The sequence below is a fragment of the Siniperca chuatsi genome, linkage group LG12 (genome assembly GCF_020085105.1).
Source record: "Siniperca chuatsi isolate FFG_IHB_CAS linkage group LG12, ASM2008510v1, whole genome shotgun sequence".
Lineage (NCBI taxonomy): Eukaryota > Metazoa > Chordata > Actinopteri > Centrarchiformes > Sinipercidae > Siniperca > Siniperca chuatsi.
In genome coordinates this window covers 15,186,367-15,213,405 of record NC_058053.1, presented here as the reverse complement: position 1 = coordinate 15,213,405, position 27,039 = coordinate 15,186,367, and the positions used below count along the sequence as shown (strand labels likewise).

The window sequence follows — 27,039 nt, the reverse complement described above, 5'->3', positions numbered from 1 at the left end:
TTTGAAATAGTGGTTGCACTTGTGGAGTAATTGGAAACCATTGATTATGTACTTTTATGTCTACACTCTTGCACATCATTATGGAGAGAAGCAATAGTTAGTTAGCCTCTCTAATGAAGCACTAATTGCACTAAGTAGGTTAAGATGTTAGTCAAACTGCACTCAACTGAAATGACAGCACAAAGACTTTCAATTAATCTGCATACACTGACTAGCAGATGTTGTTTTGGACTGCATATCATGCAGATTTTATTTGCTTTGTGTCTGATCCTGTTTAAATAGAAATTGTGTTTGTATCAATCCACTGGCAGCAGATGAAATTGATTGGAAAAAGGGGAAATAAGGGGCGGCGGGGAAAAAAATCTAAGGTGATGGAATATAAAGTGGCCACCTTGCTGCTGTTTTCAAAAGGAAGACCAGCATAGGTTCCCTCCTGATAATGTCAGCGGTGTAACACTAGCTGGTAATTGTACAGGAATGTCTGTTAACGGATACCACTATGTTAACATTTATTTAAGGATGTGAGGACCTTGGACTTAGTTTAGCCCCTGACACAACTCCAATGTGTCCAGTTGTAATGAATATAACACAGTATGGAAACTGCGATAACATCATCTATGTCATTTAGCAGAGAGTTACAGGATAGTGAGGTTAGACAGAGAAAAGGGAGGCATGAAACACAACATAGGCCACAAGCTAGAGCTGAAACCACAACATCACAAAGCACGTTACGTCCGCTAATAGTCCACTGAGCCAGGCAAATGTTAAAAAAAAATAAAATCACTATTAACATGCTTCTAGTAACTTCTGTGATGACTATGTACAGTATATTGTAACTATAACCATTGACAAATTATTCATACAATTACAACTTACCGCTTGTGTTTCCAATTAATTGCATGTCAATATATGTACAGATGAATCTTTCCCATTTATAATAATTTATATTAGATTTTACACTTCCCTTAAAACCTTTCTAGTTTCAAATGAAGCTATCTTACTAAATACCACTCATAGAAATTACAGTATATTTCTATTGATTTCTTTTTGAAAATACCCAATTATTTTGTATTGAAAACTAAATATGGCATCCATTCAACTCGGTGCAGAATTCATTGTCTGCAAAAATGTGATGGATTGTTCATTTGTGCAAATGAATTGCCCTGTCTAGATATTAGCGTAGCACATTACCCACTGAGGTCATTATGGGAGATGCAGGCTGCCACCGTCTCTCTACAGAGCTGATGGTTTTGGTGTGGGGGTCCACATGGATTGGCCGCACACTGTCCCCCATCATGGTCCTCTGTGGAGAGAGTGATGCTGACAGTACACTCCTGGCAATCAGTCAGCTCGCCACCCACCACTATGCGCTACCCGAGATGTGGCGAGCAGGGTGTGTGCTGGTTACAGCTTAAACCCAGCAGCAGCAGGAGGACTTGCCGCCTTTGATCTTTTTTCTTTCAAAGGGCTCAAATGCTCACGCTATTGTACGCTTGAGAGACACTTCAGCCTTCACTACCCAGGAAGAAAAAAAGTGCTGTCCGCTTGTTACAGATATAGAACCATTCAAATTAAAAGTAAACCTCTAAATGGAATAAAATTTCACAATATTGTTGATTGGTTTAACAAGAGCCATCTGTTGAGCATGTTGAGCAGGGTAAGTTAGTGTAAACTAGAGTATTAAATGTGGGGTGGAGACCTCTATCAGGAGCTCTTATTAACAGAAGCATGTTCTTGGTGGGATCTTAAGAAATCTCCTGGCTTTATATGGCTGTCTGGGGAGAGGGTCAGACCCTGTAAGCTGTCATTGCACATGAAAGGATTAATGTCATCTTATAAGAAGGGGGAAAAGCTGTCTTATAGTTATTTATTCTGTTTCATTCACATTCTGCTGGCTCTGTAAAAGAAAAAGGCTAATGTCTGGTCTAATTTGTAGCCCTTTAAATTCCAGACAGAGATTCTTTACATATCTCTGGAGCTCATGGCTCCTTTCGCCGCAGCCCCTCTCCTCCGCTCCTTCTGGGATTCCTCTTAAACCCGACCAATTTACTATCTGAAGCAAAGTGAAGATTTACATGAGTTTGTACTTGAATGGCTCCAACTCTAGCTTCATGCACTAAACACTCCCACTGTAATTACCATTCGTGGATCCTGCTCTCTGATACCTCCCTCTCTCTCCTCTGCACCTAGGCCAATTGAAGGGGAGAGAAAAGGAAAATACTTATTCCCCAATGCTGATTCTTAGTGCTCCTTGTTCAGGATCTGTAATTGGATCTGTGTTTTCGACTCCCTGCTAATAAGCAGCTTACTTTGGCTCCCTCTAGACTTGACCCACCACATTTTTGTTTTATGAATTTTACAAGGGGAATTTAATAGATGCTTTAGGCTATGCAAAACATAGGCTGAAGGGGAGGCATAATGTGGAAGCCTTGACACAGAGTACGCCTGAGCGGCTGCTTATCATTGCGGACAGGTCTCATAACTTTCATTAAGATTGATGTAGGACAAAAGGGAATGTGTGAGAAGAGGGACATGAGAGAATATTAACCTGTGCTCCTGTAACTAACTATAATTATTTTGCATTCGGTCTCTCCTCAGGCAGCCGCCCTCATTATCTTTACCCGTACATGACGGTGCAGCTGATTTTAGTAGCTGGGCTTGTTAGAGGAGATTGGAGGTCAGGGCAAACTGTAATCTGCCTTTGGTTATTTTTATGGTAGAATCTGGCGGTGTATCAGTGTATTTTACAAACATAACACCTCATTTCCTTTCATTTTACATCTGTGTAATTGTTTCTGAAGTTCACTGCTTGGGGCTGTTGGAAGTTGGAGCAGGTTAAGAATCTGTTATTTTAATATCGAGATTGTTTTCTATATATATCAGCTTGATCAAATAAAATGTTATTTAATATAAAAATAAATCTGCCTTTCATGTTGTCTTTTAAATGGAAAGCTAAGCAGACAATGGGATGTAGATTTTTATGTCCATGGCCTTACTCTCTAATGCAGACTCTGCTGTTAGTCCAGTGCTCATTTAAAAATGGCAGAATGCCAGCATCACCCATACAGGTTCACTGAAATGAGAGAGATGAAAAATGTAAAGACAAGTGCTGACCCGTAGCCTACCCACAGTTTCTTCAATCATTAAAATACTTTCAGAAACCATGGATGATTCCATAATTCATCATAGGTTATAGTATCTAAGTGATTTTTATCATGCCTGTCTACATCTCTACATTAAGCTAGTTCATTTGTCTTAAAAAGAAAGAGAAATTAAAGAACATTTCCAACATTTCTCCAGATGAATGAGACAGGTACAGTCATAGAGGTGAATATCCAGTGAAGATGGAGCTGTACTCAATGGTACTAACTAAGACACTCTGTTGGGTATAGGAACACTAATGACCAACACAATCACCTATCTTGACATGAATACCAAAGATAACAAGGAGAGGTGGGAATAGGTGTAATGCTCTCTCTTTCATCCTCTCTCTTCGTTTCCTTCTCCCTCTATGGGAATCTACCAAGCACGCTTTACTTCATCACAAAGCTAACGTGGCATAGAACTTTCAAAACCCGCCTCAGCTTTTGTATCCCCCCCTCTTTCTCCCTCACTCTCCTCTCTCTCTCTTCTGGTTGGTAATTCTCCCATCTGGAGGATGTTTGAGAGAAACAAAGAAACAATAAGAGGAAGTTGGGAGAGGGGGTGTCAGGCTGTCAGTAATCTGACAGCTATGGTAACTACCCTCTAATCCAGACGGCTCCAGCCACGCTCCGGCCTGACACCCGCGCCTCTGACTGACAGCTGAAGACCGGGCACATTCCACAGGCAGAAGTGACATCCAGTCTATTAAGGCAGACAAGCACAAAGCAGAGATTTGCCCTGACTGCCTAGTACTGAAGCCTACTATGGGGGGTGATTGGAGAGGTCCTGGAGAAGGTGTCAGACTCAAGCTCAGATGATAACCATATTGTAATGATGCTGCTGGACAATGAAGTGCCATGATTGCCCATGCTGACAGCAGAAGTTTATGTCTGGATATCCCCCCCCGTCTGCATTCGCAGGCAGCTCACAACACACACACAGTCTCCAGGTCCCAACTGCCAGTCAAAAGCCTGGCCGCAAACGGGTGCACTTCTTATTCCAGCAGAAGAGTGCACCAAACAGTGATCTCTAATGGACTGACCCAAGGCATGCTGTGCTGACAGGGAGAGCAGTATAATTGTTGTTTATCTTCTTCCTCTTTAGATATCTCTCTGAGCATAAAGAGACTTCTCAGTGTTCATTTGTTGCTACAGAATAGCCCAGAATCCTCTACTTAGTTTCTTTATCAGCAACAGTCCTGGAGAAAGCTATACATGATTGCTTTTGGAGGCTTTTGTGATGCCAGAAAAGTATGTAATTGGTTTCACTTAAGGTTAATTATTTGCACTGGCAGGTCGCATTGTTGTAAGCCGTTCATTAGAATACACATCCAACACACGGAGCAAATGAGATGAGCTGGCTGTGCTTTATTGTAGGTTTGCTTTAAAAGAGTCCCAAAACCAAGCCAAACATTAATGATACTCTCAGCAGCCTATATAATGGAACAAGTTTACATAAATTAGACCACAGAGCTGCAGTGGCATCAGACAGGCTAGACTGTTTGTATTTCAATACTTTGGTTAATTAGAAGTGCTAAAAATCTGGACTCAAAATATATACTCTGCTTTGAATTCAGTCCTGAATCTGTACTGCATACATAAAACATTTTCCCCTCACTTTCCTGTATCAAATGCCTTTGGTTTCAACTTTATTTTTGTACGAAGGCTGATGGTTTAAGACATAGATGATTTGATTTCCTCCGCTTGCAGTGTAGTGTGCAATGCCAATGCATGGTAGGAGATTTAAAAAGGGAAAAGATGAGCTAGAATAGGGATTTTCCTGTGAATGCTTCAAGTATGAAGTAAATCCCTCAAACAGCCATGCCCTAACATTTCTACAATAGAAATTATATTAAGTGTGTAAAAGATACACGCTCTGTATCCACTCACCCTTAGCACAACATTCAAATAAGTCTGAGAGATTTTGGTTCCAGGCGAGTTCACCAAAGGTGGCATTTCCCGTCTCCTTTCCGGCCAAAGCCTGCTCGTCTTCCATCTTACTTAGCTTGTCTTGATGGAGACTCAGGGTGCATGCCTTGCTAAGTGACAGGGAGTTAAGTATACATTCACACCATCCTGGGCTGCTAGTTAAGTTGACAGAGAGGTTCTGCAACCAGTCGGTCAACATGAAGCTCATTCACACTCCAATCAGACCAATGATAGAGAAAAGGGCTGTTTCAGGATTTCATTTTGAATTTTGTATTAAGGTGTTTATTCTTTTACAACGAATTTGTTTGCCTTCATGTTTTCTCACACATCAGATAAGTAATCAGCATAATGATAAATTGCCTTCGCCGCATTTTTATGCATCTTGCCATGACTATAATAAATTAGACATTAATTTTCTATCAACTTTGAGCACTTGAATGTAAATGTAAAAAGTCAACATGAGAAAAACAATTTGTGGTTGTTTTTGTTGCTCATCTTCTTTGCTCTTTGCTCTTTGTACATGCAGGCCAACATAGCCATAATGAGACAGATAATTGAGGATATTTTTTATTCAATGGCTAGTTAATTGGTTGCCACCAGTGTCCCAGGAAAGGTTAAATTTATGGTTGCATGTCACCAATTACGATCCCAGGTGGCTTTGTTCATCTGGAAATATTTATGGCAAAAAGTCAATGTTTTGGCGACAAATGACAGGTTGGACGTGAACACATTGCAGAACCATGAGCCCCGTGTTGCCTTCTCTCCCAGCATCTCACAGTCTGGGCTGTGCATAATCTTTCATTTTTGAGCGTAGAAACAATGTGGGCATAATCAAATTCCTATTGACAGCACTCATATCCCTCTCCCTGTGGCAGAAAAGAAGATCTTGAAGTGGGGAAGGATGAATGCATTAACATCCTTTCAGTCAGTCTAGCAGATAACAAAGCTCCTTGCCTCAGTGTTAACACTGCAGATTAGGTCAAGTTTTTACCCCTCTGAGTTTCTCTCCTGTAAATGACGAGTTTTGATGTGAAACAAGCAACATGTCAAGGCGAGTTGAAAGATGTAGGCATTTTCTGCCATGTCACAATGACAGGCCGCTGAATATTTGGGCCATTAGGGGCTTATTAGTGAATAAATGACCAGATGGTTCAGTGATGCACAGAGATGGACAGAACTGGATGCTACTAATCAGCAGTGTCTGTAGCTCGGTGTCAAATCACACGACATGGTAACCCATGGCAACGGAATAAAAGTTAACATTAGCAAGTCAATTTGAGATCTGGGTGCTGTAAACAGGGTTTCGAATAGCCCTGCTTTGCTCACTTGAAAAAAGAAGAACGTCTGTGTTTCCAGAGAGCAAATTCAATTTGAAACAGCTCAGATGTTTTTCTAGTTTTCTATTTGCACTTTTTCCATTATGCACACATTTTTATATTTTGCCCTGTTCAGTGAGATCTTTGATACTCTTTGGATAGAAATTACATACGTACTTGTTATTATGTTATAATAATGGTCGAGAAAACAACACTGATTATTTTAACCCAATTTTACCACTCACATATAAAACACAAAGGCAGTAGGATGTCTCACAACATCTCACACTTGTTTATTTCAACAGCACCTCACTTTTGTGTTTGTCAATATATTCATTCACATTCTACTTTTGAGGTGCTTTGATTAGTTTGATTCTAAGATGCCCCGCCATCCTCTTTACAGGAGGTAACCAACAAATTTGAAAACGGCCGTGTTTGTGCTTCAATATAATTGGTGATGGGTTGTTTTGTGACAGATGTGAAAAATAAAAAAAAAGTAGTGTGGGTTGCATTGCACAAAACACAATACAATATGCTCAATGTTGGAGCTGCATATGAATGTGTGTGCGTAAACATGCGAGGTCTCTTTAATTGTATGGTTTTCTTCCAGACCCACAGCTGACACAAACAGGCAGCCTGTTTAATGGATGAGAAGAGCCGTTTGAAGACGGTCTGTCACTTCTGATTGCTTTGCCTCTGTTCTAAGCATATCGCTTGTCTACTGATACTCCTCCATTTAACTTGAGTTCTTGCTGTCATTAACTTTAATAGATAATGTATAAATTAGGGATATAGGTAAGATGTGGAGAGAGCTAAAGAAGCCCCATTTGGCCCATTTGGTTAATTGAGTAGATATAAAGAATTCTTTGCATACCGTTGGACTTTAAAGGGACAGTTCACCCCAAAATCAAAAATACATGTTTTTCCTCTTGCCTGTAGTGCTAGCTATCCATCTAGATTATTTTGGTGTGAGTTGCAGAGTTTTGGAGATATTGGCCGTAAAGATATCTGCATTTTTTGAATATAATGGGACTATATGGCACTCAGCTTGTGGTGCTCAAAGCGCCAACTCAAGGTAATAAGTTTCATGTAGGAACTATCGGTAGAAAGAAAATAGTTCCTACATGAAACTGCTCACAACAAAATTGTGAATTATCTTGACTAACCAAAACTCAGTAACTCACACCAAAACAATCTAGATGGATAAATAGCACTACAGGTAGGAGGAGTAGTATGTATTTTTGATTTTGGGGTGAACTGTCCCTTTAAGGTTACAACATGAAGTTCCCAGTATTTTCATATGTTTTTCATACAAACATAAAAAAGCTCTAGTTCTCAGAAATATATTAACATTTTCTTCCGTTGTCATCGAATGTGGTTAAACTACAGTCAGGCTTTGTGTAGCTTAAGCACTTTGACTTAATGATGTATTGTAATTGTGATATTTTGCGATAAACATATTAATTTGAATAATTTATGCACATGTACTACATCCCACTCCATTATACCTTTGAACAACCGAGTGGGCAATAAAACATAGATATTGTGAGCTTTATGTAGGGTTGAAACAGTGGGATTCCATGTTATTATCCTACCCCCATTACATCGAATGGGAGTGCATTGTTATTATTTGTCATCATATGCTAATTACACATCATTAATGTTAGACCTTAATGGCCCCAAGAGTGGGTAATAGGCTGTAAGGCTGAGCTGGCTGCTTGCAGGGAATCTGAGTCTGGGGGGAGAGAACACATGCTAATGAAGCTGAGACCTTTTATCTTTGCAGATTAAAAGGGAAAAGATCACAACCCTCAAAATAAGCGTTTTGACATCTGTAATTGGAATAGACAACAAGCTTTTGCTCTATTATAGGGAGCAGGAGGCATCAGGCTGGGTGTATAAATCTCTCCAGCGAGCTTTACTCCCTCAGTGCCTTCAGTCAGTTAGCCAAATGAAATCTCACTGTTGCTTTCATGCTTTTAGCTGCAGTTAGACAGAAGATAGAGTGCTGCTGCCTCCAAAGCAGTGCAGAGTCTGTGATCTGGGTGCGCACATGTGTGAGCAAGGTAGCTTAGCCTTTTCAAATTAATGGATGCCCTTGTATGCTGAATGGGAACACAGAATACTGAGCAACTGTTTGCACACTTTCTGTGCTGTTGTGCGGAGAACCAAAGTTGGATTTTTTTCCCATGATCACAACATGTCTGCTTACTTTACTGCAATGATCTTAGCAAAATAATGCCAAAGCACTGAGGTCAGATAGAGAGACCAATGTTGCTTTAAGCTGTAGTGACTGAGGGTGCGCATCTGGCCCTATCCAGCGGGCCTGGCTCAGAGCTGGAGCGAACAGCAAAGCGACAGCTGGTCCAGCATGGCTCCATGTTTGACCCCCAGCACCATGTGTAGTCCTGGGCAGCCAGCGGCACTCCACACCCTGAAGACATGTATGCCATCCTGAACACCTGGTGGGAGGGAGCCCACCTCAGAGCCTAGGGTCTAGTTGTGCTTACACCGGGTTAGGGATAGTGTTGAGGTGTGTGAGGCTAGATTTCAGGGTCTATGACCCTCTCAGCCCCTGACACCTCAGCGACCCAAAAGGCTCAGAAAGCAGGGGGCCTGCTGACTGCCCATTTGCTCTGTCTCTGAGGTCCAAGCCCAGAGGTCCTGTCATCACAAAGCAGCTCAGCTGGAGGCCATAGGTGTAATGACCTACATCTATCCATATAGAACAATATGTATGGCATCATCAGTCTGTTTATCTGGCTTGACCTCTACCAACTGTACTTGCATTTCATAGCAACTCTACACTCTGTTCATGTGAATATCCAAAAGATTTAGTCTGTTTGTAAAAAGTCTGATTTACTCAGATACACTTTGCAAGCTGTTGTGTGACACCACATCTGAAAGGGTGGTGTTGAGAAATTCTCTTGATGTAATTTATGAAATCCTGACTTTGATAGTCTCCATGACTTCCCTCCTTGTATCTGTTTATGATGAATGTTTTATGCATGAAAGCAGAAAATGTTGATCAGGGAAATTGTATGGAATTTGTCTCCATTATGCATGCTTATCATAATCACAGCAAGATTATGCAGTAACAAAGCAGCAATGGTAATATAATAAGTCTCCTTGGTAAAGCAAAACAACTAAGAGATGAAATGATGGTCTACTTAGGCAGTATGTGATAGTCACATGGCATCCAGGTTTTTCACAATTCATAGCTTTTCCTCTAAAATAAACTCACTCACACAAATATGGCTTTTATAATCATTCTGCTGTGCGATGCAAAAGAACAGAAATAATAGGGAAAATGTGCAAAAATGTTTGTTTAAATATCGCTAGTTATCACAGTTACCTTCTCTTTGACTTTAGCATGTATGTAATAAGAATGTTCCAGAGTGCCTCAGAGAAATGTGAAAGGTCAGATGTCAGTTTTAATATGACTAGAGCACCTCTAATGAAACACTGTTGCAATATGTGTTGAATACGAATGCATTAATTTCTTAAATGTCTCTCATATTTGCAGGCGCCTCAGCCTTTTTAACTGGAATAATTTGACAGCAGCCCCCTGCCTTTCTCTGACAGCTCTGAGGAGCTGGGGCTCAGCACCTGCGTCCACCCAAGCATTAAACCTCAGATCCTGAACTCTCCTCACAAATGAACTGTCAGATCATTACTGCGCGTGATGCAATATAATCTGTCTCAGAATTAACATTTGGCCAAGTCCACACAGGGTTTTTTCTCCCATCGCTCTCTTCCGTACATCTAGCCCCCTCAGAAGGCGCTGGTTTGAATATGCATCTCTTCACATTTCCATGAGGGACCCACGGGGAGTACAGGCAGAGAGCAGCTTTCAGCATTAGCATGTCAGGAGGGAAGGGTCCTTTTCGTTCAGGGTCCACTGCAGATGCTATGCCTCACTTGTTCATTACAATTGCATTTCATCAGCTTGATGATGTCCACATGTCAAATGAGTGTGAGGATTTTGCACACAAAGGAGCCTCTGGGAAAAGGACTTCGCTGGCTAATCAGCTGATTATCATACCTCAAATGGGGCTGTAGTGCTCTGTTACAAACGCCAGCCGGAGAGAACGAGGTGCAGGAGACAGGCATACGATGGCCGAGTCCAGATAGGAAGGCAGCAAGCAAAGCTGATTAAACAAGCTCTCTTATGCACGCACATAGAGGAATGCAAAGTAAGCAAACAAAACGCAACCCAAGCAGGAGACAGAAGAGAGCATTAGAATATTTATAGTTATCATAGTTTTTTACTCTTATAGCCTTAAAACCCCAAAGTGTAAATTTTGATGTTATTATGTTAACCCCATATTCATAAAGGTAAAAAAAAAAAAATAGGCAGCTGGTGCAAAACTTTTGATTTTCTTGTTTGTGTATTTTCTTGGGCCCAGTTACAATTTGATTAAAAAATGTCTTATTGACTTACAGCAGAAAGGAGGTGCATAAATCAAAACGGCATGATTATCTCATTCTAGCGTAGGACTGGTGTCATAGGCACCTGGAGAGGGACCCACATGTGGACCCCATGGCTCTGCTGGGGGACTTCAGTTCCCATGTGGGTAATGATGGAGAAACCTAGAGGGGTGTGATTGGGAGGAATGTTTGAGTGTACCTGAGGCCAGAGCAACTTAGAGGAAGATTGATGATTGACTTTGTTGTCGTATCATCTGATCTGTTGCCGTATGTCACTTGGTGAAGAGAGGAGTAGAGCTGTCAACTTGTCACCGCCTGGTGGTGAGATGGATTAGCTGATGGGGGAAAGTACCAAAAAAACATGCAAAACCCAAACTGGCAGTGAGAATGAACTGACAACATCTGGCTGAGGCCCCTGTCTGAAAAGTGTTTAGCTCCCACCTATGGAGGAATTTTGCCTGCAACCTGGGTGGAGTTGGGAACGTGGAATTCGAATGACCCTTGTTCAAACCCTTCATTGCACAGGCAGCTGCTTTGAGTTGTGGACAGAAGGTTGTCGATGCCTCTCATGGTGGCACCCCAAGAACCAACAGCTTTTAAGCTGAAGAGGGAGGCGTTCTGGGTTTTGGTTAGCAAAAACTCAGTGTGGGAGAAGTTAGGGGAAGCCATGGCAAAGGACTTCTCGTTGGTTCTGGTAAACAATCGCACAAATCCACAGTGGCCCCGGGTGGGGGGATGAGATGAGATTTATCCTGAGATGGTGAATGATATTGTTGGGTTACCTTGGTTGACAAGTCTCTTTAGTATCAAATGGAAGTCAGGGATAGTGCTTGTGAACTAGCAGATTGGTGTGGTAGTTGCCATTTATATAAAAAGTGGACCAGAGGGTGTGCTTCAGTCAGCATATCACACTGCTCAACTTTCCACAGGAAAGTTTATGTCAAGATGCCTGAAAAGAGGCTCAGGCTGATCATTAAGCTTTAGATTTAAAAGTAATGTGGTTGCCGTACATGTGGTGGAACAGGGGGGCAGCTTTTTACTTTTACAAGGATACTGGTGGGGTCACGTGAGTTTTCTCATCGAGTCTACATGCTTTGTGGACATAGAGAAGTCCTATATCCCTCAGTATGTGTTTTGGGGGTTATTGTGGGAATACATGGTTTCAGGGTCATTGCTACCAGCCATCTCCTTGTATAACTGGAGTGAGAGCTATTTTCAACAAGTCAGGAAATCACTTTTTTTTTGGTTGTGGCCAAGTTTGTATCTTGTCACTGATTCTCTTCATAATTTTCATGGACACAATAATTCCCCAAAGCCCACTATGATGTATTTTGTAATTGCGTGTTTTATTTGACTTTCAGTTCAAAACTCCAAATATTCAGTTTACAATCAGATATGACAAAGAAAAGCAGCAAATCATCACACTTGAGAAGATTTAATCAGCAAATGTTTGGGATTTTTTTTGCTTTTGTTTTGGGAACATGAAAACGTTAGTGTATTTAAATTCTTATATTTATTGACAGTTGACATAAAATTAATATTTAATAATGGATTTCATTTGTTACTGAACTTGTTTTTACGTACATATAGTGAAGCAATTTTTTCTTGTTTGTTTGCTTATTTGTTTGTTTAAACTTCACAATATCACTTCACAATGGCGTTGAAGTATAGGTGGTGTACATAAATGACACAGACATAATTTCTGCTAAAATTATCTAAACAGCAATGGAGACGTGCTGTCTTTAAACGATAAGGGTAGTGGTATTCTAAAGTTTTGTTATTGTCAGTAAATCCCATGAAAAGACCAAAACCAACAATACATCAGTCTATCCCTCAATACGTTCGGAGTAGGGTTGGCAATGAATGATGTCATCGTCCATCGCTGATGGCTGACTGCCATCGACCACTGAGGCCTCTGCCATAAGGACATCGTGATTGTTTTGGCCAGTAAAATCTTGTTACTGAGTGCAATAAAAGCTTCACGAGTAAAAAGCTAATAAGAGTAGTTTATCACTATGACTAGTATTTAAAATATTTTTTATAATCATATGATCTGCTTGGTGAGGTAACTTAAGCATAGTGGTAAACGTTCCTGCTGTAGCTTCCAGACTGCAGTCGGGAAGCACAGGGAAGACTTTGTTTTTTCTCCAGGGCTGAAGTTGATGCTAACCTCAGGGCTAACCACCTTCACTTTTACCCAGCAGCTGGGAAGCAAGACATGGGAATGTCTTGGATATTGAGGAGCTGCAGCGTTTATTCATGTAACCTACACTGTACATTTACTGCCACTAGACAACTTCACTGCTAACCTTTCCCTCTGCTCCGATCGCCAACACCCGTCTGCTCTGAGCGCAGTCACCGTCACTCTCTCTCTCGCTAGGTGGTTTCATCAACCAGGCTTCATTCGGCCCGCCTCAGCTCAACCTTTTTACCCATTTTTGTATACAGTCTATGGTTCGGACTTACTGGAGACATAACCGTTGTTACAAAGGTCACAAGTAATAAACTTTTATTTTAAAAAAGGCTAAGCAATTTTAAAAAATGGCCGGGCACTGTATTTTTAAGCAAACATTACTCAAACAGGAGTAAATAGCGTTTTTGTTAATCATGGTGAAAAGTAGTTAATAGTCAAAATGAAAATGTAGTTTTAGACAAATAATAGGTATTAGTAATATTATTGTTATTAAACATAAAATGCATTAGAAGGTTTTGCTGACAGGTCTCATTGAGACTGTTATTATAATAGTAATAGTCATAATGTAATAGTCATAAGAGATCCATTATTTTAAGATTCATTATGCTATATTAAGTCAAACAGTACAGCTGCTATTTTTTTAATTTGTAATTTTTTTTCAGAATATCTGATTGGATCTAAGCTTTATCATCTTTTTAGATAGTTATGTAGTCCTACAGTATTGCTCACATGATTTTTATTTATCCAAGTTTCGTTGGTGTATCTCATAATCCATGAACATCCTCTTCATTCCTTGAGCTCAGCGGGAATGTCTTTTTGTTATCGGCTTCTTTTGTTTGAATGGAGATCACCAACCACACATGGTGGAAGTGAAGTCACAAGTGACCTGAAAGTCCAATTATAAAGTCTGCAATCTGCATTGTTCTTGGAGCGAAAAAGAATCAATGTGCTGAAGGCATATCCCCATCAGAAGACCTAATGATGTCTTTCTGGACCACAGCCTTGCACACTGCATAGTAATCTTCTGCTAATTAGGTTTATAATGCCTAGGCAGGCCTCCGCATCAGCACAATTCCAGGGAGGACAGTGAAGTTATTTATTTATCTCACTGTGGCTCATTGTTATGGCAGTTATAATTAAAGCAAAATTATTTAGATTATTTAGGAAAAGGGTTTATTGGAATTGTGTTGCACATTGCAAGTGTGTACACTGTGTTCTCAATCATGAGGTCACATTAATTCAAATGGTTTGTTCTATTAGGAAAGGAAATTAAAAGAAAGACATCCTCATACTTTAACTGATCCCTTAAATCTTCAGAAATGGGGAGTGTCAGCTGGAGTGATTTACAGATAACTCATCCTGCTCATGACGAAGGATCAATAACACTTGCCATATATTCTATATGTAAAGCCTTTGAGGTGTATTCACTTTTGTGGCCATGTTAAAATAGTTCAATTAGTCAGACTCATTGCTGTAAGCCATGGAAACATAGTGAATTAGTCATATATGATTTGTGTGGCAATATATGGATATGGATATATGGATGTTAATAAAGATGTTTCCGTTATCAATTTGTCTATTCATTATTTTGTCTTTAAAAAGGCAAAAACTACCAACTAATCATAGCAAGTTAAAAGAGGTTAAAGTGACATATTAGCATTAGCCTACTTATTTAATCAAGACTCATTTAAAAAACAAAAACAAAGATTAATCAATTCATGATACAACATTGAGAAAATCAAGCAACTCCACACATTTTACAGCTATTTTTCAGCAAATGTATTTTAGCTCAATAAATTACTTAAGTGATTTACTGGTTATGATAATGGATAGGGTTGAAAAAAAGTAGGGGAGAGAGTTGAACTTACCCGAGAGGAATTAGTGATCATACTTCAACTTTACAGATGAGGTCACCTTTAAGATCTCATGGGACTACTTCAGTTGGATGTTAAAGATGCTGAAAAAAAGAAAGAAAACTATACCTACTTGTACACTCTAAATAAGAAGTGCTGTTTAGCTCCTTGTCCCAGGAGAACTTATATACTGCAGGTGCAACGTAGAACTTTTTTTCAGTGAGTGCTTGGTTTTACCTTCCACTAGATGTGTACTGCAGAGCAAAATTACACTGTCCATACTAATATGGCTGTAAACAGTCAAATTTTTAACGTGACTTCCAGTTTTCTAATTTAAACAGCTAGCTGATGACTCTACAAAGATTTCCCCACCTTGTATTCCCTTACAGTAGATCACACTTTTGATGTATTTACCAAGTGTGCTAGAAAGGATGACATGGGCAGTAATATTCATTCATTATGAAAAACTATGTTGGTTTTTGATTCACATTTTTAATTACTTATTATTTCTTTCAAGAGAAAATGTATGATTTTCTGTATATAGTTTTTAATTCCACTGATTTACATTAAATAGAAATAAGTGTACATACAGTAAATAGTCCTCATACTCCTATCATGTTTTCAGTCCCAAACTGTATGGATAAATAACTTAAAAGATGTTAACTACAAGATTGTGTATTTTTTTTAAACAAACAGCGTTTTTCTACGCTGGTACATACATAGAAGTAATTGTCCACTACCCTATGAACTATTTCCAATTCCCTGGTATTTTTTTGTATGTCACATTCAACTTATACCAAACCTGTGCCCTCAACTGCAAATGTGTGACATGATATCAAATTCTAATCCGCCAATATAACAGACTAGAGTACATTACGTGTGTTTTAGCCTTCCCTGTGAGGTTTACTTTATCACATCAGGAATGCTAATGTATGTCAGCTATTCAAGGGTTAAATGCTTTTGTGCCTTGTGAACAATAAATCTTTTAAAACCAGGTTCATTTACCAGTTTGATGAAAGATTTCTGCTGAAAGTAAAGTTTTCATTTTCATCCAACATTTCATATTTCATTTCATATTTAACTGTAACCAAATCCTGTTTAAAGAGGAACTTAACACGAGGCTGCAGCTGGATTGGCTGCATTGTTTCACTGCCCTCCCTGGTTGAAAGTTCCAAGTCTGTTTCAAACCCATCGTGGTCAAAAATGTACACTTTTGCATCTGTAAACATACCCAACAGTGATGTCACGGGATCCTGTAGTACACCTGTAGATCACAGCAAGGTGAGAAGTTAAACCACTGAAAACCTACAATCACTTATGGAAAGACTCCAAAACACACTCACAGTCATCTGCCATCACACTGCATCAGCTTATCAAGTTTCTGGCTAAATCAATTGCAAACAATTGCCTAATAGGCAATCTCTCAAAACCTAACACGGCAGCGGCGGATGGCCGCCCACCATTAAGTCTGGTTCTGTCCAAGGTTTCTGCCTCTTAAAGGAAGTTTTTTCTTGCCACTGTCGCCAAGTTCTTGTTCTTGGTGGGATTGTTGGGTCTCTGTAAATGATATTATAAAGAGTACGGTCTCTATAGGAAAAGTGCAATGAGATAACTTCTGTTATGAATTGGCGCTATATAAATAAAATTGGATTGAATTGTGCATCCAACAAAAACAGAGCAGCATGGGCATCCCGTTCTTTCTTGCCACCTGTCAAATGTCAGTCTAGTACTCTCTGGTTTGGTCCACCATCTCCTGAGATGTACTGCAAAGCCTTTATAGTACTGTTTATTGTTCTAGAAAACCTTTTACTTTATCAGTATTTTTTAACCATATGAAAAAACGAGATACAGTCATATATTTAATTAAAGAGCTTGAGTTAAACTTTGGATGGAAAATTTGTATTTTGTGTGTTTCCCATCTGACCAGTATCTAAAATATAGTTTTCTGTCAATGTTTAAAATAACTTAATTAAAGTGTTTATTGGTCTTCTTGGCAGTGATAGCAGGTTCTTTGCGTTCTGAATATTGGTGGTTGGGCTACACTTCTGTTTGCATTTGGATTGTTGACTCTGCTTTTAATATCAAAAATATGGCTGAATACAAATTTACTAACCAGAAATGTTCTTGCACAGCCAAGCAGGTTGACCGAGAGCTGACAAACTCAGTGTTGTTAACTGTTAGAGTGCAGAAAATGTATTGAAACAGGGTGAGTCAGACAGAAGAAGTAACTACAGTAATGAGAAGAATTCTAACTTTTTTTACTTATCAGATCACATCATTTTTGTGCAAATATACTCATATACATACAGTATGTGTACATGAGTTGTATACTGTGTGTTGTCTCCTGATCACACAAATAAAATTATTGATCTAGCTGTCTCCATCGGCCAACAGAATTGGTACTTATATTGATGAGCTGAACTAAACTACCCTTGCCTAGTGTTGTTTTTTCAAATTCAGAATTGTAATTCACACCATGTTGCGTGTTTGGAGAATGATTGTGAATTATTTAGGTAGTTAGCAAACAGAAAGAGCAAGTTAAGGCAAAGAAAATTAACATTTTTATGTTAAATGTCTTCACAGACCCCTAGAAGTACTGGCTTGTGACTGTTTAAACACACACACATTTATTTTTTAAGTAAACCTACTGCAGATGTCATATGTAGCTTGATTGAGTGAAGCCATTATAATTGGCATATGTTAAATTAATCTTATGACCTTTAAAAACACTGACCAGAAAATGTCCTAACAGAATCTTAGCATGTAGGAACCATTTTGGCTTTCTTATTTTGTTCAAGTGTCTGACAGGCAACAACTGAAATGCACTCTCCTTGCAGTATATGCATGAAATGCATAAAAGCACATTGCATATCAAAGTGGCTTATGTTTATACGTGTGGCAATACTGGTAGTTGCACTCGGGGAACTCTAAACTTTTCTTTTCATGGCTTTGAACTTACTGTTGGTCTTTGTTTTTTCTCCGAGAGGTTAGTAGCTGTCCACCTTTTTCTGGCAGACTGTTAACTGACAAGCTTCGAGCATTTGGCAAGATGTTATCCAGCAACAGAGCTCATCTACAGCTCTGACAGCCCGCAGCACCTGCCAAAGGATCTTCTTACCTTCACTATCTGCTGTGAGTGAGCAATGCTGAACGCTGGGGAAACTGTTTCAATCTCCCTCATGCTGGAATTTTTCAGCTTGTTCCTGTGTTTCCTTTGTCTTTGATTAGACAGAGAAAGCCGAGGAGATACTTTCATGGATAATGAGACACTGGACAGAGGTTTTATTTGTTTCCCAATCTAAGATCTCCATTGGTCTATTGGTAGATGGGCGGAGTCTAGAATAGCAAACATACTGTCATTATTTTGCTTTTCTAATCATGAAGTTACAGTAGATATCAACATTGTATTTTTATTGTGGAGAACAAGCAGAACATAAAGACTTCTGCACTGCTAGGTGCTAGTATTATCCTCAAGACTGCACTTTTTTTTTGACTGATGCAATCTGGACACAGCTGAGGAGGCAGATGAGAAGAATTTAATTTGCTCTCCTTTCTACTTCAGTGCCCGCAAACTTAAGGTCTTATGTCTAATGCAGTCGCGACCATGATAGATAAGCCTGCATAAGTCTACAAAGCCAGCTTCAATGCATCTGAGATTAGCACATCTTCCCTATCTGGAACTTCGGCAGTTGCGGGGACGACCCTGGCCTTGGCGACAGGACAGCTGGACATAAAAGTCTTTGAGAACCCAGGCAGTTCCTCACAAGAGCATGTGCCATAATTAGAGCCATAATGGCATCTGAATGCAGTGCAGGTTAATGAAACTCTGTCTCTGCGAGGGAACCAGGGGCTTTTGGGTAAAGAAAACAGCAGGGTTCTGCCAGGAGCCCGATGATAGCAATTTGCAGAATGAGTTATGTCCTATAACCTCGAAGCAGCGAGTACTTTGAGCATGTTTTGTTCTTAAATGGGGTATAGTTTTCCATTTCCCAGCCATTAATATGCATAGAACAGCTAATGAGGCTGAACCAACTAAGATAATAAGATTCTGAGGCTGCAGCACCACTGACTGCATTAATGGTGTATGACTCTGTGGTGAGGCATTTGTCTCCGGATGCCTTTGGACATGAGCACAAAATGGAAACCTAAAGAAACTGTGTTCAATGGCACATGGCTACAGTGAGGTTTTGATCTGCATTTTGCAGTTATTGCCCTGTTGAAATGCTCCAGAAGAGAGGGCCTTTATCCATGAGATTATATTTTAACGAGTATTAAAGGACTCATTTAATTAGTTCATGTTTTACATTTTAATTTGTGCATTGCTCGTGATCTGTACAAACTGTAATCATAAATAAAAACTGTGTTCCCATACAGTACATATTGTGAAACATGAAATTTGAAATCTTGTTAGCATAATTTTGTATCTGAATAATGTTGTAATCTCTGAATATATAATATGCTCATAAACGTGCAGCTTTTGTGTCAAACAATCTTATTTACATTACTTACCATTTTGAAGAGGCCTCTTTCATCTCATATAAACCAAAATGACCTTATCAGCGTCAACATACACTTACTGTAGAAAGTGGAAATAAAGCATTGATTTCTATCTCCCTAGTTTACCACCTTGTAGTTGAACCTGCAGTCAGAGCGACTGTGGAGGTTGTCTGGAGGTGTATTGGCAGATTGTGGGATGTTATTAAACATAAATATAAAGAAGTGTAACGTCCTCTAGGAGGGAAAACCTATGATTTTTGCCCTCTTCCCGTCAGCAGTTTTCTGCCGCGGCATATTAGCGTTGTCTCCTCTCAGTAAATAATGTGTCCTCATTCAGTCACAGTGAAGAGAAAGAGCATATGACTACAATGGGCTATTATTGGCTATAATAGGGATGAAGCAGACTCTCAGGAGAGACTGGGAATCTTGTGAACTGGAAATGTCTGCTGTTCATCACAGCATTTTACAGCCAACGTTTTCTCTGCAAGAGCAGCATCGCTGCCCCAGGATAACTTACACTGATGCCTCACTTCATTTACACAGGGCAGTTTTGCTTCTGCTTGAACAGAAACTGCTGTTAGGTGTTGGAAAAACTAGACAACTAGACCACTAGACCAGCCCCCTGTATAGATCCATCCACTGTATAGAAATCCTTCTCCCTCCCCCAAATACTAAGCATCCATCTTTGTGAATGAGGGTCCTCATCACTCTTACACTGACTGGACTTTCCTCTTCTCCCTCTTTTTGTACGACTTAACCCAGGAACTGTCTTCCTTATTTCTCATCTCTCTTTTTCTTCTCTAGCATACCACCCACTAAGTCACTCACTTTATCAACCCTGTTTCTTTTCTTACACCTTCTTTCATCATTGAGGCCTCTTTCTCTTTCTTTGTTACTTAATGCAGCCACGATCACAATACAATTCACCATTGCGTCCTCTTTAGCCGTCTCTCATCCCTCCTTATGTTTGAAGGACCCCCCACCCTCCCTCCTTTCTAGAACCGTCTCCCCCCCTCCCCATACTGACCCTCCTCTCTCCACCCCCCTGGCTGGACCCCTCTCTCTGGTGCGGGGCCTGGCTGTCAGGCCCTCTCCTGTGAGTGCGGCTGCTGTGATTTCCTCTGGGCCATCAGGTGGGCTGCTGCTAACTAGCCAAGCCTGAGACAGGGTGACCTCAAGCCTCAACATGATGGGTCTGAATCAACAATGTGTTCGCCTAAACAGGGAGGGAGAGACCAAACAACTTAGAGGGCTGCCTGCCAGCAAGTAAACCAACAGTGCTGCATCTCAAAGTTATCTACCTGCAGAAATTTTATTGTGCAAGGAGGCATTTAATTCCTTTCCCTAGCCAACTTATGGCTTTTTAGTCTATACTAAACTGTTTTCACTTGGGTGTGTTTGCTGCAGTGTTTGTCGCAGTGGTGCCTCACAGTAGGTGTATTGTAAATCAACTGGGTGCAGCGTGAACTGTCATTATAGTGATCATTAACACTCGTGATATCATCAGCGCGTGGCAGACACTTAATTATCGGATCCCTTCTTCTGTTTCAGAAGCCCTGGTGTATTTTTCTTTTTCAGAACAATTTCTGATGTCTGCAAAATCCATATAAGCCTGTCTGATTAGAACAAGCTCAGTTTAATGAGTTTCTCCTGTGCCACTGTTTCAGGTGGATCTCATTAAGGGTAATCATACTGTAGTATGAGTTCTAAGGAGGACTTTATACACAAGCCACAGCTATCTAAATTGATTTTCTCTCTCAGTATTGAGTATTTAACAGGTGAGATTCTGTTGGTCAGAAGAAAAATGTCATTGTACTAATCAGATAAAGACTGATTAAGTAAATGTTTCTGTCAAACTCCACTGTGCTGTGACTACAGAGCATTTGCTAGCATTTAGGTAATAATCAGATTTAATGATGGCATTACTGAATAGCTGAGGCTTGCTGCAATCGTTCTTTTCTCTCCTGGGCCCTTCCTCTGCTCCTCAAAATGTTTCAAACTTTTTCTCTTCCACAATTCCCTTGAGCTAGCCTCCCATCATATCTGAAATGCGCTTACAGCAGTGGCCGTCTTTTGCTTGAGAGCTCTTTGCCTTATGCTTCCATCAGAAGAGACTGAGTCTCACAGATGCACTGCTTAACAATGCCATCCCCTGCTCCCATCAGAGGGGGGAAGGTTGCGGAGCTGCGCCCCACAGAATAAGGGGGGCAGGTCCCCTGTGATTGGCGAGAGCTGAACATCGATGCCAGCTTCCATCTGTCATGATAGCCTATCTCTGAACCTTCAATCTGTCAAAAGCTTGCTGCCTAGCTGAAGGCTCCAGGAGATTTGGCGTGCTAAACAGATTTGACAACAGGCATTATCACTGTGAGGGGCCCGGCGAAAAACGCCATCAACGTGTTAATTGTGGCTGGAGATGTAAACTGTCACTTCTCATCTCATTTAACACTTGCTTTGCCAATTTCTTCTCACCTCGTTTTCCTCGCTTTAGAAAACATATGGAAATGTTTTGGCTGACACTCTAATCCTTGAATAACAATATCTGCTTTATGACTTTCACTTGTAGTTTTTTCCTAGAGGCAATAAGGCCTAACAACTAAGCCCTGTTTTGTCCTTGGCTTAGCTGAAAAGTCAAGACATCACAGTAACTCAGCATACTGTGATGAGTAATTTAATGTGAAAAACTCCTGCAGTATAACTGAGCAAAGTTAACATTAGAAATAAAAGTATTGCCATTTAGGTTTCAGTTGAGCTAACATGTGACCTCAAGTTACATTTAAAACCCAGTCTTTATTTTCACCCCATCAATAACTATACATTGTGTGCACACTCTGACAAAAAACTACAGTTTAAAAACACATTCGGTATTTACTGTAGCTCTAATATCAGTCTGTCATTTTGAAAATGACAAATTAAAGTAAAATATAAATATTTTCTTTTATTTAATTGTGCTCCTCTACAAAATAAGGTTTTAAAAATTCTCATTTCTCTCAACCATTTTGTTGTTGTCTTTATGTCACATTTTTTTTCCTTTGAGAGGCATCTCCAGACTGTCAAGCCTCTTCCTATTATCACTAATTGATTATCCTCTATCAAAGCACCTTATTATTTGTGAGTTGTAGCGATCAGCCCTATTATTTGTGGGCTTTCCCCTGACAGGCCTTTAATGGTGATGGTTGGTTTAACCCCCGGGCCTTGCTAATAGGATTTAGCAGCAGGTGACTGGTAACACAGACACACACACCCCTCTAACCCCTTCACCCCCAGGAATAGCAGACCCTCCCACTGCCTGCTCACTGAGAAAAGCATGCAAACACTGCACTAATACAGCCTTGTCATTCCCTCTGAGCTGAATGTATCTGTATGTACTGTAAGGCAGGGCTGTGGTGTCACTCCTGGCTCTTCCCCTTTGTTTTGAATCTGTGGAGTCAGGATGCATGCAGCAACGCAGACGTATGCAAAAGCCAATGCAAATAAAGCCGAGGCAGACACGCCGCCATCTTGGAGATGACAGACGACGACCAGACGAAAAGGCCACGGCCCCAATACTCTGGTTGTCTCATGACAGTGATGTCATTACAAGCTGCAAGGTTTGCAATGTCTTATTTATTATTTATTACATTTTAATGTTTACTAAACTTTATTTCTGAAAACTGGAAGTAATTTATATGTTTGACAGCAAATGGATTCTATTCTAACCTATGAGAATTTTAACTATGATAAAATATGTAATAATTAATTGTTATGGAGGAGTAATCAACATATTTTACTAATAATTGTGTTGTTAGCTGCAGACCAACAGTGATAGTGGGCTTGTCTAAGGGTTTCCCTTGTGTATATGGCTAACAGGGCTGTCAGAACTGCTAGTTTACTCAGGTGAGGCCTCCGTGTCATTATAGCGCCCCTGTCCATCACGATCAGAGCTGCTAACCGAGGCAGGGCCATTCTCTCAGCTTTTATCACTTTATTTGGTGTCCATCCTTCCACTGTCTGCAGACAGCAGCAGAGGCCATCCATTTCTACCCCGACACTGATGGGAAGGGGGAGTGCAGGAAGCCTGGGTGGTGGTGACGTTGGCTGAGGGGGAAAGTAACATGAGGAGAACAGCACCATGAGGAGCCGGGAGGGGATGGGTTTGTTATCCTGGTAATTAAGGACAGAGTGGCTTCCATGCCGGGTGTGCGGACAGGATGTGGCAAATTACTGGAGTCTTTGTGAAGAAAAGCTGCTCCCTCTGTGCTCTGACCATTCTCAGGGGACCTCATCATCTTCTCTAACAGTCAGGATGGGATTTTGTACCCTCTATTCCCTCACCTTCTCCTTTCCTCTTTCTGTCTTTCCGTTCTTTTCCTTTCACTTCCCTCTGTCACCTTCCTCCTGAAATACATCTCAAAGTCTAAAGTAACATTGCAGCTTTAGAATTGTAGATGAGTATGCTTATGGTGGACTTTTTGACTGAAATGTAAAACTTTCAACAGCTATTTGTGTCGTTTTTTTTCTGGTGTTTTCATGATAAAATACGGTTTCATATTTACATACTGAGAAAGATTTCAATTAGCCAATTTTTCTAACATCATTAGACGGATTTTGATAATTAACTGTGTGTGTGTTTCACGAAGGTGATTCCCCTGACATGCAGAGAAGGATAGAGAACCAGACAAACCGTGAATGGTAATTTATGTGCACATTTCACTCCTATGAGATGTCACAAGTGACAGCTCACCAAACACCATTGAGACCACAGGAAAAGTGTTTTGTTACTTTGGCATCGCTGTATAATTTCTGGAAAAGAGCATATTATGCCTTTTTTTTCTCTTGACGTTTTGCTCAGGTGGGGCTTGAGAAAACGGTGGCCCTCACAGCGACACGCAGTAGCAGCAGCAGCCACATGGCAAGACAGCAAGAGAACACTCTGGGGTTTAAAAGTACCCAAAGCATCCTGGGTAATTAGCCATTACGGCGCTGTCACAGAGGGTTCTGCAGTCAATACAGAGATAATTTGGGCAATGGTGAATGACAGTGCTGTCCAGGCTTTTGGGATGATCAAGGACAGATCCAGCTGCACCAGGCATCTGTCAGGCCCATGAATCACTCCTCCAGCCAGCAGCTGGGTGAGTGGAGCAGAGAGAATCGCTGGAGAGGCATGTGCAGACACACAAATAAACATGTTCCCCCTCTCTCCCCTTGCCACACCGGGAAATGGCTATTAAAGGTCTGCCGTTACAGAGCACCGAGTGGAAAAGGCTTGTTACCTTCAGTGGCAAATGAATGACATTGGGAATAAGGTGAGGAATAAAAGTCAGACCAAGGGGACATTTCTCACAGTTATTTCGGCTGCGTAGCTAAAACCGAGGAATGCAGTTGGCATGCAAAATTAGATCATCCAGTTTACAAAGAAAGGTATTATAACTAATGTGTTACTCAAAAACAGCATGGCTTCCCATCTTGATGCTAAAATCTGGAAATTGCTCCTTGCTCTTGACTCACTTATTGACAGTTGAGAACAGTTATTGAGTTACCAGCAGGTTTTAAGATTTAATATTTTAAGTACAATGGCATTCATGTCCAACGGCAAACACTTTATTGTGATTATAGAAAAAACAGTGAGCTGAGAAGACAGAGGCACAAAGCAGCATACTTGTGTGGCATGCTGTATACACAATACTCCTCTTCCTTAAACTTCATAAAGTGGTGGAGTGTCATCCACCTATATGTCAGGCCTGATCTCACTGTGTTTAAACCCAATGTTTCAGCTAGCATGTGTGGATCAACATTTTTAATTTCTAACTGGAAATGTGGAAATTATACCATCTCTGGTGATGCTAACAAAAATGTATTGTGCAAATACATAAATAAATAAATAAGTACATAAGTAAGTAAACACATTATAAGAATTATTGGTGCAATTTCATACACTTGAATTCTGTACACAATACATAAAAGTCAAAAAGTCAGTTATTACTGTTGTGAGCTTCACAAACTTCTACTGATGTTTCACTACACAAAACTATTTCAGATGTATTTGTGTTGATGATTGGAAGAAATCAAATAATTTTGTGGGATAAAAATATCTATATAATATTTTACTGCTTGTCACAATGGGGCAAGAAAAAAATAATGCCCAGACTGTATCATATATTATAAGAGTTAAAACAAACAACAAACCCACTTTTGTAGGATCACCATAGATTTTGAACAGCTAACATTAACTTAAAACCTTGTTCCTGTTGATATCATATTATTTATTTATCTATCGAAAACTTTTTTTATTTTAAGATTTTATTGAATAGAACAATGAATGCAACTGTGAATACAAAACAACACACACATTGTTATTATTATGATTATTAAGTATACAAACTTTTAAATGAAAGGCCCTGTCCATGTCCATTGTGTGGCGCCCCCTGTTGAAATAGTGTTTCTTTCCCTCTAACTTTGTTTATATAATAATTAAATTAATTTAAGATATATTTCATGCAAGGTCTGACAATACGTGACAGCTTAACATGAGTTTAATGTCAAGTTTTGTTTATATTTGCAAATGTTTGTATTTTGGTCAGTGATGGGCCAACTGCAAATTTTTACTTACTAATATTTATATAGTAAAATGTATTTGGATTAGATTTTTAAATTCCTGCAATTCATTTCTATGACCTAATTTAATTGTGGTATCTTTCTATTAGTGAAGTTATTGGTCCCTTCAGTACAGTACTGTCCATTCCTGCAATTATCAGCCTGGCCGAAAACATCTTTGAGCGCTGAAGTTGCTTGTCCATACCGTCTCATTATAAAGAGGTTCCCAACCTGTAATATAGTACTGCTTCATTTTAAGTCACTGCTATTGCACATCCACCCAGAATAATAACATTCTGGAAAGAAGCCCAGAAACTTAAATCTTATAATTGTCACATTGTCATGTTATAGTCACTATTGTACATACATGCTTACCTACTATATATTATCTACTGTATTTGTAAGATACCTTTCAAGGTTTTGTTTTGCATTATTTCAAGAGTCATCTTGTACCTTTTACATGTGTTGGCCACGTAATAAAAAGCCATGACAGTTGGTGTCATCCAAAACTTTATTATTCTCAAAAGTAGGGTGCAGTGATGGACTATATCTACTTTGATATCAAAAGAGCTATAATTAGGATTTTAGAGCTCTTATACTGTATATGCTGATTGTATATTAGTGGTAAAGATAATTTGCTGTATATAGATGCTTCTGTCTGAGATATAGGTCCTACCTCGGTGCAGCATATTTAATCATAGCTGTAAAGGCTCTGCCCTGGGACTGGAGCTTCTTCTTATCATACTTTAATCAATATCTCTCTCACTATGTTAACACAAAAAGCAGTCCTCTCAATGCTGTAGAGGTGTAGTGTCCTTGTGCTATGGATGATGAGTCTCCAGAAATACATGTGGGAATTAAATATGTTTTTGTGACTTGTGCAAATGCTGTATTATTTAATTTGTGTATCTTTTTTTCAGATTAAGATGAGCTAGTTTTTAGTGTGCATTTAAACAGTCAGCCTTTCTATATTCATCTTGTTGATGTACAGAATATCTTTAATTTCACTTCTTATGATTTCCACAGTACGTAGTGTGATTTCATAAAAAAGCAGCATCCTGTTATAGAAAAGGGAAGCGGATTTAGAGTAAGTCACCTTCCTT

General features: G+C 39.8%; 1 long non-coding RNA gene across 4 annotated transcripts in view; it reads left to right on the top strand.

Annotated features, from left to right (window-relative positions):
• LOC122886036 overlaps positions 1-26,433 on the top strand; it is a 57,276-nt gene extending 30,843 nt beyond the window's left edge. For 2 of the 4 annotated variants that reach the window (XR_006380234.1, XR_006380237.1), the window contains 3 exons: positions 22,796-22,953; positions 23,360-24,034; positions 24,195-26,433. This is a non-coding gene — a long non-coding RNA (uncharacterized LOC122886036). Of the gene's footprint in view, positions 1-22,791; positions 22,954-23,359; positions 24,035-24,194 lie in introns of all 4 variants that reach the window. The other 2 variants (XR_006380238.1, XR_006380239.1) reach the window with 2 other exon arrangements.
• Positions 26,434-27,039: the final 606 nt, after the last annotated feature.